The following is a 13,142-nucleotide window of genomic DNA, read 5'->3' as shown; positions in this document are numbered from 1 at the left end:
TATATCATACTTCTCATCTGTTTTTCCATAAAAGCTTAGTAGAATTTTATGAGCAGGAGAAAGCTTTATGATCACCTTGTTTGACCGCAAAATATAAATGATTCCTTCTAATTTCAAAAAACATTTGTTGCTCTTTAATTCTTTTTGGTGGGAGGGGCATGCATGAGGAGATGATAATGAACAGCTTTGTTGTTCATTTCCTGCAAGGTAGTCATAATGAACTACCTTTTCATGGCAGTACAACAAAGCTAATAACCTCGTCTTCTCAATCCCTGATCTCACAGTGGGATGTGTTGGCTTTGATCAAACTTTTTAAAACACCTTGATTTCAATAGTGACAGTTTGGATTAAGACTCTGGAGAACTTTATTTGTTTATTTGTCTCATGAAAGTTAGTGTTCTTACAGTGATAAAGGCACACCAGCCTATTTAGGTCACCATAATTATGAATCTTGATGCAGGGAATAGCCTTATAAAACCAAACTTCCCTTTCCTTCTTCTTTTAATTACGATTTACAGAGGCAATTAAATTGAATGCTTCAGATTAAGGGAGGGAGGCCTCTTTTTAAATGTAACAAGCTTTAATAAAACAGGTTCATGAATCTTATTTTGTCTTCTGCAATGAGCAAAATAAGGTAAGCATTAAATTGTCTAAATTTATTCAGGCATGTTTACAAACTCCTCCACAGTGTTTGCAAATTTTGCTACTTTTTTCTTCTCTTCAGAATTCTTGTCACATGCAAGAACACCATTTTTTGTGAGATCATAATCTCCAATCACAGTGTGCCCTTGTTCTTCATGATCTTTGATATCAGTCTGGATGCCCCAGAAGTTTTCATAAATCAGCTGTTTCACGATAGCCCTGATAAGTGTGTGCCTTCTCTAGTGTCTCCCTGGTATTTCTGTCCCCTAGAATTGCAATATACTGCATGTATATGTAGGGATGTATATGTAGGAACGTATGAGAAATCCCTTTCAGTTTTTGAACAGAATTTAGCCATTTCACACTTTCCACATCTGAAATGAGACCTGGATGCAATGTGCAGTTGAAGCGTTAAGGTATATGCATAGTACCACAAATGCTTGAAACATCACACTTGCAGTGGCAAAATATTTAATTCCATCTGTGTTGGTCCATGGTAGCTTGTGTAGTCGTTTCAGGGTCAGTTATACGTTTGAGGGTACCCTGGGCAAAGTGCCCTGTTGTGGGCCTCCTCCTCTGTCAGTCAACGCTGTTGGGCTGATCTGATGGTGGTGACTGTACTGCAAGCAGCACTGGGAAGCTGGATCTAGCCAACCCTTAAATTTCCTCACAATGCCCCAGAGTGATTCTAGGTCAGAAGCACTGTGAGAAATTTAAATGATTGCTAGGGCTACTGTGGGTAAAACTGTGGGGAAACAAAAGGGAAGGAGAACCACCCCTGCCTAAAGGATGAGGCTGGTGGTCATGTATCTAGGGATGGCGGAGAATTCCACCATGGATTTCAGTGAGGCTGAATGCACTGGCATTCGCCCCCCGAAATCTGTGGTGGAATGGCCTGCCCTCCCTGCCCCCCGCGGATTCCCCCCAGGACGAAGCTTACCTGGGGCTGATGTTCTGGACGGCGGCGGCTCCGGCAGCGGCTGGTCTTTCGACCAGCTGCCGCGGCCACCATTTGCATCCTGGTCTTTGCCGTGATAGGCTACATAAGTATTTATGTAGCCTATCACGGCAAGCCAAGCAAAAAAAACAACAACAGCGTATGCAAATGGCGGCAGCTACAGCGGCCGCCATTTGCGTATGCTGGTTTTTGTTTTTTTGTTTTTTTGCCCAGCCGTGATAGGCTACGTAAATACTTATGTAGCCTATCACGGCTCAATACAGGGACGCAAATGGCAGCGGCTACAACAGCCGCCATTTGCGTCCCTGCAGGGCTGACCAGCAGCTGGATGTCCAGCTGCGGGCCGCCAGAGCCAGCCGGCGGCTCCGCGGCTTGGCCACAGAGCGGAGCTGGCTGGCAGGATTCCAGGGGGAGGGACGGAGCGCCTCCACCCCCCCCCACACACGGATTGCCCGGCACGGAGCCAGGTAGGTGTTTCGTACATCCCTGGTATATTCATGAAAATATTGCTAAACATGCATAATATTATGGAAATTGTTTGCAAAAAATGCCTAACGATACAAAAATGTATGTATTTGGAGAAATGCATGCAGACATGCAGACATGTTTTCATACACTTAAAAAAAATGCCCTGAAGTCTTAAAATGGTGGTGGAGGGGATCTCAATCTTTGGAACTTAAAATTGGAAATATGAGAAACAGAGACAATCAGAAATTGAAGGATTTGTTCATCCCTTTCCATGACAGGCATGAGCAGCAGACCCTGACTGTGGGCTGGGTCACTGGCAGCTGCTCAGGGGTTCCAGGTGCTGACTTCAGCCCCTGGAGTGGTTTACAGGAAGACTACCAGTTTCTGCTGTTGAGTGTGGATTAATGGAAGAGAGAGTAGCATCCAGTAGACAGTAGCATCCAGAAGACATCTGCGACCTGTGCTGGAGGCATCTATGCATCTGTATAGTGCTGAATTAGTGCCTCTGCTGCCATGGCTTGGTCCTCTCCAGAGTGTCCAGAGGTGTAAGAAGGGTCCATCAGCAAAATGCTGCATGAATTCCTGATTGTGGCAGCATCTGCCTATGGCCAAATTATCATAGGCAGGGAAACAGTGTGGACAGGAAACCACGTTGGTGATGTTTCTGAAAGCATGAAAAGCTGAACACTTGAATATACATAATGCAAGATGGTGGGATATCATTGCATAGGCACAGAAAGTAACCCTGGTATATCTGAGGGTCAAACCAAACATGACATTAAATATGAAGCATGCAGCTCCGTGTGTGTGTGTGTGTGTGTATGTTTAGTTTTCTTTTACACAAAAGTAAGTGTATGGGATCACATCTGGATCAGGACTGCAGTGTGTGGGTAAGTTGAAAAAGTTCAAAAAAATGCATTCTAAAATGCACACTTTCTCCATGTGAATGAAAAGAAAAACAGATCAGAATAGAAAATGGGAACAAGGCCAAGCTCTGAAGTGGATCTTGGAGTACCTGAGTGAGCTTGAACCTCAATGATTCTCCCATTCCTAATACCATGTTGGGGGTGGGGGATGGAACACATCCTTTCTTCCTGCAGCAACCATATGCAAAACCTCCCTGCATATTTATCAAATCATTTTTGCAAGCAAATAAATTAATATATAACTACAACAACAACAACAATTTGCTGGGTCAGAATTGAAAAGCTATTCAGGGTTGACTTAAAAGGGAAGGAGAAAGAATAAACATAAAAACACAGGCTCCAGCAACCATATGTACCAAGTTTCGAAGAGCCATAAGGTAAGCTGAAAGGTTTCCTGTTGACTTGGCAAGTGATCTAAGCTCAGCGGTTTGTTCTTCTCAAAGAGTGGTTGGCAAGGTAGCACTTGAAGGCTCCAGGCAGATGACTCTCTTTTCTTTTTTCTTGGGAAAACAGTAAGGTTACCTGCCATTATCAGCACATATGAACCAGCCTTGAATGCCAATCTCTTTCTTAAGGTAACTAGATAACTTAATGAGTAATAATATTCACCGAAACTATGCATCAGGATTCAGCTTCTGGGATTTCAAACACTGGTTGGTGTTGACTTGCTTATGTTAAACAAAATAGCTCCATTGCCTTTTAAATATAATGGGGAAATTAATTACATCTAGCTTTTCTCCCTTTCCGGAAACTGTTATGCCACTTTTAAAAAAAAATCTGCAAGATGTTGTTTACTTGTTTTATGTTTTAACTCATGGTTGGCTCTTAGTGAATGGGGAAAAAAATGCTGCAGTGTGCATCCATTCTGACCTGGGGATGAAAGTATTTGTTTTGTTCTACAGTGCTCTGGTACAATGCTTGCATAGTTCTAGACCTATGCAGATGTTCAGCTGCTTAAAAAGGGTGTGATGGTATGTGCAAGCTCTGCCCCCAACATGCCTGTACTCCCTGTTCTTGATCTTGATGGGTTGAGCGGCAGTTCTGAAAGGTGTTTCTACATCCCTTCACTTTGATGTGAGTAGAATCTTCAGTGTGTGATCTGGGATCCTCCTTTAATAATCAAAACAACAACATGACCATGAAAATATTAAAACATTAAGGAGCCAACAGTAAAGTTAACAATCAGAGAAACAGAACTGAAGATGAAAAGTCTGCTGGAAGTAGGGATGTCTGTTGCTGTGGAATCCTGCCCTTTTGGACTTTGACAGACTCCCGGTGCGAAGTCTGGGAACTTTTTCCATTTAAACAAAAACAAAAAACCTTACATAAATAGAAATGTGCACAAGTGCATGGCACAAATTTGGCAGCAATTTGTGTAATTTATGCAAATTCAAGCTACAAATTGCATAATTTACACAAATTGCCACCACAATTTGTACAAATCATGCAGATTGCTGCCAAAATTGTATAAAACATGTAAATTGCACCCTGTGATTTGCACACATTTCTATTTACATAATTTTTTAAAACCCAGGAAAATCTGCGGGCCATAGTCCAGGGGGCCAAGCTGATGAAAACTCAGTGAGCTCCACCCCTGGACAGATTCCACCAACATCCCTAGCTGGAAAAGGAAGTTCTTAATCTGGCATCTAAACATATACAGTGAAGTTGCCTGGCAGGCAGAGAACCACTACAGAGAAGGCTCTTTCCCTGTTGGCCAGTTTGATAATCCAGCCCCAGTCAAAAGGACCTCAACTCCTCTCATAAGAATAAAATGAATAAATTTCAGGGCTAAGTATTCTCAACTCTTCCACAACCTTTCTGTGGACCACCTGAATGGGGTAAGCCACAATTTGAGAACCTCTAATCTATTGAATCCCCTCCAAGTTTATGAGCCTATGGACCTTTCCTGCACACTGTCTGCTCTTGAAATAGATCATCTCATGTTCAGCCCCTTTCATTTTCCATGTCTTGCTCAGGAAATGCTCCCATTTCAAAACATCAGGTTGGCTCTGACTGAATGTAATAATAATAAATAAAAAATACTACTGAAATAAATATCTCCAGATTTGACCCCTGTGGGGAGTTATGAAATCACTTTAATATTAAACTTATTTTCTCTTTCCCACAAAGGAACATTCAGATTGAATTAAGGATGAGCAATGGAAGCCAGGATAGGGAGTGATAAATTGCTGCACACCTTTGGTGAACAGCTGTTATCTGACTTAAGATGGCTATGGATGTTAGAGTCAATTAATTCTGAGATTTGTTCCTGCTAAATATCTTGAAAATGCTCAAGCTTGGGGCTCTGAGATGAAAGAGGCTCATTATATTATCTCATCTTTGTTTTCTGTTGAGGGGGAAGTGGTGTTTCATACCTCTAAATCTGAGGGAATATAATAGGCTTACATAATATTCCTCATCCCAATCTTCATCTTGTGTCTATGTAGGGATGTCAGAGAATTTCTCCACGAATCTCGGGGAGGCCGAATGCCAGCGCATTCGGCCCCCCGAAATTGGTGGAGAAACGGTCTGCCCCCCCGCCCCCCCTGGGATGGGACTTACCTTGCTCGAATGTCCCTGGCGGTGGCGGTTCTGTGGCGGTGCGGCGGCAGCGGCCGGTCTTCCAACCATCTGCTGCCGCCGCCATTTCCAAGTAAAAAAAAAAGTGATAGGCTACGTAAAGATTTACGTAGCCTATCACGGCTAGATTTTAAAAAAACACTGTGATAGGCTACGTAAATCTTTACGTAGCCTATCACGGCTGACTTCGAAAAAAAAAAGTGCGTACGCAAATGGCGGCGGCCATGGGCACCGCCATTTGCGTTCCTTATTTTGGTACGTCTAGTCTACATAAACATTTACGTAGACTACGGCGAAAATAAGGGGAATGCAAATAGCATTCCCCTTATTTTCTCTGTAGTCTACGTAAATGTTTACATAGACTACATGTCCCAAAATAAGGAATGCAAATGGCAGCGCCCATGGGTGCCGCCATATGCATACGCGCTTTTTTTTTTTTTAGAGTCAGCCATGATAGGCGTAAACATTTATGTAGCCTATCACGGCTGACTGCAGGGAAGCAAACAGCAGCGGCTACGGCCGCCACCATTTGTGTCCCGGCAGGAGACGGCAGGAGATGAAGTTTCGCGGCCGGAGGGACAGGGCGCCTCCCACCTGGCCAGAATTTTGGCGGGGAGGGACGGGGCACCTCCGCCCTGGCCAGAATTTTGGGGGGAGGGATGGAGCGCCTCCTCCCCACCGCGAAGCAAGCTTCGGGATCAGGTAAGGGACTTTCGTCCATCCCTAGTAGGGATGTCAGATAATTTTGCCACGAATCTTGGGGAGGCCGAATGCCAGAACATTCAGCCCCCCAAAATCGGTGGCGAAACGGTCTGCCACCCCCCCCCGCCCACCCCGGGACGGGACTTACCTTGGGTGAATCTTCCTGGCGGCGGCGGTTCCGGCAGCAGTGCGGTGGCGGCGGCTGTGGCGGCCGGTCTTCCGACTGGCTGCCGCCTCCGCCATTTCTAGTAAAACACACACACACACACACACAAACGTGATAGGCTACATAAAGATTTACGTAGCCTATCAAGGCTAGATTTTTAAAAATACCGTGATAGGCTACGTAAATGTTTACGTAGCCTATCACGGCTGAGTAAAAAACAACAACAACAACCGCGCATACGCAAATGACGGCGCTCATGAGCGCCGCCATTTGCGTTCCTTATTTTGGCACATCTAGTCTACGTAAACATTTACGTAGATCATGGCGAAAATAAGGGGAACCCAAATAGCATAGTGTCTATGCTATTTGCGTTCCCCTTATTTTCACCGTAGTCTACGTAAATGCTTACATAGACTAGACGTGCCAAAATAAGGAACGCAAATGGCGGCGCCCATGGGCGCCGCCATTTGCGTACATGCATGTTTTTTTGTTTTTTTTTACTCAGCCATGAGAGGCTACATAAACATTTACGTAACCTATCACGGCTAACTGCAGGGACTCAAACGGCGGCGGCTACGGCCGCCGCCATTTGTAGACCCGGCCAGCCAGGATTCGGGGGGGGAGAGACGGAGCGCCTCCCCCTGGCCAGAATTTCAGGGGGGAGGGATGGAGCGCCTCCCCCCCAGCCAGAATTTTGGCGGGGAGGGACAGGGCACCTCCACCCTGGCCAGAATTTCAGCGGAGAGGGACGGGGCGCCTCCCCCCCGGCCAGAATTTCGTGGGGAGGGATGGAGCGCCTCCCCCCCACCGCGAAGCAAGCTTCGGGATCAGGTAAGGGACTTTCGTCCATCCCTGGTAGGTATGTTCGAGAATTTTGTCACGAATCTCGGGGAGGCCGAATGCCAGAACATTCGGCCCCCCAAAATCGGTGGCGAAACAGTCTGCCACCCCCTCGCCCACCCCGGGACGGGACTTACCTTGGGCGAATCTTCCTGGCGGCGGCGGCTCCAGCGGCAGTGTGGCGGTGGTGGCTGTGGCGGCCGGTCTTCCGACCAGCTGCTGCCTCCACCATTTCCAGTAAAAAAAACACACACACACACAAAAACGTGATAGGCTACATAAAGATTTACGTAGCCTATCACGGCTAGATTTTTAAAAATACCGTGATAGGCTACGTAAATATTTACGTAACCTATCACGGCTGAGTAAAAAACAACAACAACAACTGCGTGTACGCAAATGACGGCGCTCATGGGCGCTGCCATTTGCGTTCCTTATTTTGGCACGTCTAGTCTACGTAAACATTTACGTAGACCACGGTGAAAATAAGGGGAACCCAAATAGCATAGTGTCTATGCTATTTGCGTTCCCCTTATTTTCACCGTAGTCTACGTGAATGTTTACGTAGACTAGACGTGCCAAAATAAGGAACGCAAATGGCGACGCCCATGGGCGCCACCATTTGCATACACGCATGTGGTTTTTTTTTGTTTTACTCAGCCATGATAGGCTACATAAACATTTATGTAACCTATCACGGCTAACTGCAGGGACGCAAACGGCGGCGGCTACGGCCGCCACCATTTGTAGACCTGGCCAGCCAGGATTCCGGGGGGGGGAAGGACAGAGTGCCTCCCCCCTGGCCAGAATTTCAGGGGGGAGGAACAGAGCGCCTCCCCCCCAGCCAGAATTTCAGGGGGGAGGGACGGAGCACCTCCCCCCCGGCCAGAATTTTGGGGGGAGGGATGGAGCACCTCCCCCCCACCTCGAATCATATTTCATTAAAAGGTGAGTGACTTTCGTACATCCCTAGTTCATTGATGACCTGACTTCTGATCAAAACAGCAGGATGAATTCTGAAGTGTATAGGGCTATACTTTCTGCTCAGATTCAGCCAAATGCTGCCAAACTAATAGGACGCCACTTCATATTGCAGATGGATAATGACCCAAAACATACAGCAAAAGCTGCCCAAGAAGAGTTTCTCAAGGCAAAGAAGTGGGATGTTCTTCAACAGCTAAGTCAGTCACCTGATCTCCACCCAATAGAGCATGCTTTTCACTTAATGAAGACAAGACTGAAGGCGGAAAGACCCACAAACAAGCAGCAGCTGAAGGCAGCTGCAGTAAAGGCCTGGCAAAGCATCTCGAGGGAGGAAACTCAGCATTGGGTCATGTCCATGGGTTCCAGACTTCAGGCAGTCATGATTGCATAGGATGTTCATCCAGGTATTAAAGGCGATCCTTAAGTTTGAAATGATGTTGGTTTGTTCCATTACTTATGAGCCACCAACGATGGGGGAGTGTGTATGCCACTGGCTGTACCTCCTGAACGGTTAGTGCCCCACTCTTGTCAAACCCCTTGAATTACAGCTGGAAGTCCTGACTTCGCTCCCATCTGGGTTTGTTTCCTTTCAACTTCAATGTGGTAGTGTACAGAGGCCAACTGCCAAAACAGTTATCCCTATTCTGATATGTCTGGCCCTGACTGTATATCAAGATTCCTATTTCTTGTGATCTAACTCTGGGGAATCTGGCACTTCTATCTCTACCACAAAGAGCTAAATATTTCCCTCTCCTCTGCCTCAGACACCAGTCATGCCAGAGCGCAAATAATAAACTGAACTAGATGGGAGGGGAAAAAGAGAGCTTTGGCTATTGGGCAGTATAGCAATAAACAAACAAACAAACAAACAAACAAATGAAACAAATGAAACAAAAACAAAACATTGTGACTCCCTGCTTTATCAGCCCTAGGATATTGATCCAAAATGCATTCCTTCCATAGGCTGTTTTATTTCTTTATTTATTATATTTCTATAACACCCATAGCTGACACTCTCTGGGTGGTCTCTTGATACCAAGTGTTTTGCAAGGCAGAGAGCTTCTTGTTTGGATTCAGAAGCAATAAGCACACAAATAGGTAAGAGTAAACAAAAACAAAAACCCCTTTACTAATTATAACAGGCATAGTATTGCAGTTAAGCATACGATGTTATTAGGGATGGTGGAGAATTCCGCCGTGGACTCAAATGAGTCCACGGTATCCTCCGGAATCTGCGGCAGAATGGCACCACTCACCTCCTCCTCCTGAGGATCCCCGAGGATAGGCTAGCCTATCGCAGGAAAAAACACAGATGCAAATGGTGTATTGGATGCCACTTGCTGCCTGCCATAAAGCCCTAATCACAGCTGTTTACAGCTCTATTTACATAAAACTCAGGGCTGTACGGCTGCAAGTGGCGTCCATTTGCAGCTGTCTTTCTCCAAGCGAAATGGTAACGGCAGCCGCCATGGCCGTATAAGCTGTGGTACGGAGCTGGAATGCAGCTCTGTGGAATCCAGCGGATGCGGAGCCGCTCCAGAGGAGTCCAGGGGGGAGGAATGAATCGCCTCCCCCCCCCCCGGAACAAAAGGTAGGGGTTCCATACATCCCTCAATGTTATGATGCAGACTAAGCAAGATATCTTACTCCTCCATTCTGCTGTTGGGAGCCCCAGATAACAACAGCAGAGAGATTCCAGTCAGCCACCGCTCAACACCTCCATGGTCCAGGTCTGCGCTGAAGCTCCACTTGATTGCCACACTGCAAAGGGACTTATATACCCCAAATCCCTTGTGTCTACATGGTGCTGTCCGCAACCTCCTTAATCAGACACATCTGTTTTGGTGGTCTGATTTTTAGTATCATGATGTTTATGCATCCTCCCATGAGATAAGCTAAGGCAGGTGGACCATAGCCAGGGAGATCCTTCCTCATTCCAAGGTTGTACCATCCCAACTCTAACCTTGAGAAACCTTAGAAAAAAACATGTTTTCAGACCAAGGAGCCTGGAAAGCAAGAGTCAGGCCAGGAAGCCTAAAAGGCCTAACTTTTAAGGCTTCACAGAAATGCAAGGAGCAGTTTCAGCATGTCACATCTATCTCCTCAAGATACAAAGGTCTTCTGGCATTTCCTCCATGCTAAGCATGCAGTTGTTGGGCCTTATGGTCAACAGTATTCTCCTCAGTCACTTTTCCAGCCTGCCATTTCTGACTTTACATTTTGTATATGAATAGAGACACCATTTTGAATTGTTGTTGTTGTTATCATCATCATCATCATTAAAGATTGTTGTCCCGAACAAATCGAAGTGTGTGAAAATCTTGTTTTGTTTTGTTTTCTGTTTCATATATCTGCATCTTGGCATGCAAAATTTGAATTTTGGGTTTGCCAGTTAATATTGTAGGATTTGTGTTGGGGCAATGACATCTGGTTTACAAGCTATTCTTCCATTTTGCTTGTTTTTATTTTTATTTTTTTTAGCTAAGATGAATTTACTCCTTCCCTCCAACCAAAAAGAAGTTCATATAAAAATAGAAACCAATCAGCTTGCCCCTCTGCCTTCCTTTCCACAACAAAGTACATGGTATTCCCAGACAGCTAACCCGGTCAGTTTCTGTTCTTCATGAGAACCTGCTTATCTGAAATTGAATCTGATGCTGTGGAATTAACAAAGATAGGGTGCTGCCCTAGCCCAAAGCAACTTCTGTATAAGATAACAGAGAGGGAGAATGCATACCTGACTTCCTGGAAGGAGAATGGAGTGGCCTGGAAGGCAGTCTATAATAAGACTGAAATCTCAAAATGTATACCGAATACTGGAAAATGAAACTCAATCCATTTATTTAGGGGAAAGGGGTCACACTTACCACCCCAAAGGCAGAAACCTTTGAAAAAGGTGTAATTCATGTTTATTCAGTTGCATGTAGGGATGGTCCAACATGTGATATTCAAACTTCTTGAGGTTCTCGAAGTCTTTATCAAAGCTTATTTCACCTCATTCCTATTCCATAGGTTAAAGCATGGAAATGTAGATTTTTAGGGTAGAATGCATATGTGTGCAACTGTGGACTTGTTCAGGAGTGCACTTTCAAAAGTGCATACTTGTGCAAATGCGCACTTTCAAATAAGAATGGAAGTTCGGGAAACGGTGAAAATTTTCCAAGAATCGGGTTCCTGCTTGCGTTTGCAATCAGGGTTCACATGATTTGTTTTCATTATTTACAAACAGGGACACAATTCTTGTATATCTCTATTTGGAATTTAAGGCCACCATCCCACCCATGTTTACATGCACAAACTGAAGTCTCATTGGTTTTCATGATATCTGGCAGGGTATGGGATTGATTTTACAGGAGGGCAAAAGCAATGCTTCTCCACCAGCTTAAGAAGAGTGGGGATGTGAATAAATTCACCCCCTCCAAAAAAAACCCCTATGGAGAACCTACATATAGCAAAAACAAAGATAACGACAGTAGCAACCTAGATTACAACAACAATCTAAGCATGGGAGATCCATGATCAGGGTGACAGGTTTTGAGGTTTGAGTTTTGAGGTTTGTTGGGATTGGGGGGGTGTTTTGGGTTGTTGCTTTTGTTTGGATTTTTAAAAACTAATTAAGACCTTCCCATAGCTCTTTGGAAATTTGGGAAGTAATGCTGGGGAAGGTGCATATAGCTATTTACTCCCACGACATCCCCTGAGTTAACTCTAGCCCAATTAGGGATGAGAGCAGTTTTGCTCTCTCCCACATTTGATTTGTTTTTAATCCAAATTCTTTCCATCCTAAATTTGCGGGTGGGGGGGGATTCTTATCAGACACAAACTGGAATGAAACCCTCTCCCATATTCACCAACCAAACTAAATAGAATTAATTCCAAGCATGGAAAGGACTATAATGGGCCTCCCTGTTGTATAGCTGTTAGAGATGAGGAGCCTCCTGTCAGAAAAAGATGTGGCAACTGTAATTAGTGATGGTGGAGAAATCTGCCATGGACTCCAATGAGACTGGATTCTTTAGAATCCGCCACCCCCCAGAGTCCGTGGCGGAATGGACTACCCCCCCCCACCATCCCCTGAAATCCCCCTGGGACGGACCCTACCTGGTGGCGGCTGGGTCGCTATGCCATTTGCGTTCTGCTCTTTGCCATGATAGGCTATGTAAATATTTACGTAGTCAATCACAGCAAAGTGCAGGGATGCAAATGGCATCCCCTACACCAGACGCCATTTGCGGCTGCAGCCCGGCAGCGGACGGAAGTCCAGCTGCGGGCATCCCTGGCCGGCAGCTCCGCCGACTTGCCGCAGAGCAGAACCAGCTGGGGAGGATTCCAGGGGGAGGGACAGATTGCCTCCCCCCCAGCGGACCCCGGAGTGGAATGGTAAGTGGGTTACGTACACCCCTAACTGTAATTAAACACTTACATGATCGAATGCACAGTGATTCAACCCCAGACTTTTAAGAATGAAACACTCAAAGCCTTGGGCCTGGATGGACAAGTGTATCCATTTCATTTTCTCTGCATTCTTTTTGTCCCAGACATGTGGAGAACTTTACAAATATTGGTAAATGCGTATCAAAAGTGAACTCATATCTCACCCATCCCAACTCCTTTATCTGCTATTATCTCTCCAGGGGGAAGACATGGGTTCCATATGAGTGTAAAGTAAACAAGCCACCATTTTGCTCCTGTGGTTTTTTGCTACATCATCGTGTAGTGCCATTCACAGGGACATTTGGGGGGGGTGTTGGGGGGGAGGAAATGGCAGCCCCTCACTGCTGGCTGTCATCTCTCCCCCTGCCCAATGCACCCATTAACAATGTTACATAATAGCATTGCTCATGGTGGCATTATGAGGAAAATAAAACAATGG

This window comes from Heloderma suspectum, chromosome 6, assembly GCF_057233095.1.
Source record: "Heloderma suspectum isolate Gila_16-S chromosome 6, 16-S_ref, whole genome shotgun sequence".
NCBI lineage: Eukaryota > Metazoa > Chordata > Lepidosauria > Squamata > Helodermatidae > Heloderma > Heloderma suspectum.
This window is presented reverse-complemented; position numbering follows the sequence as displayed.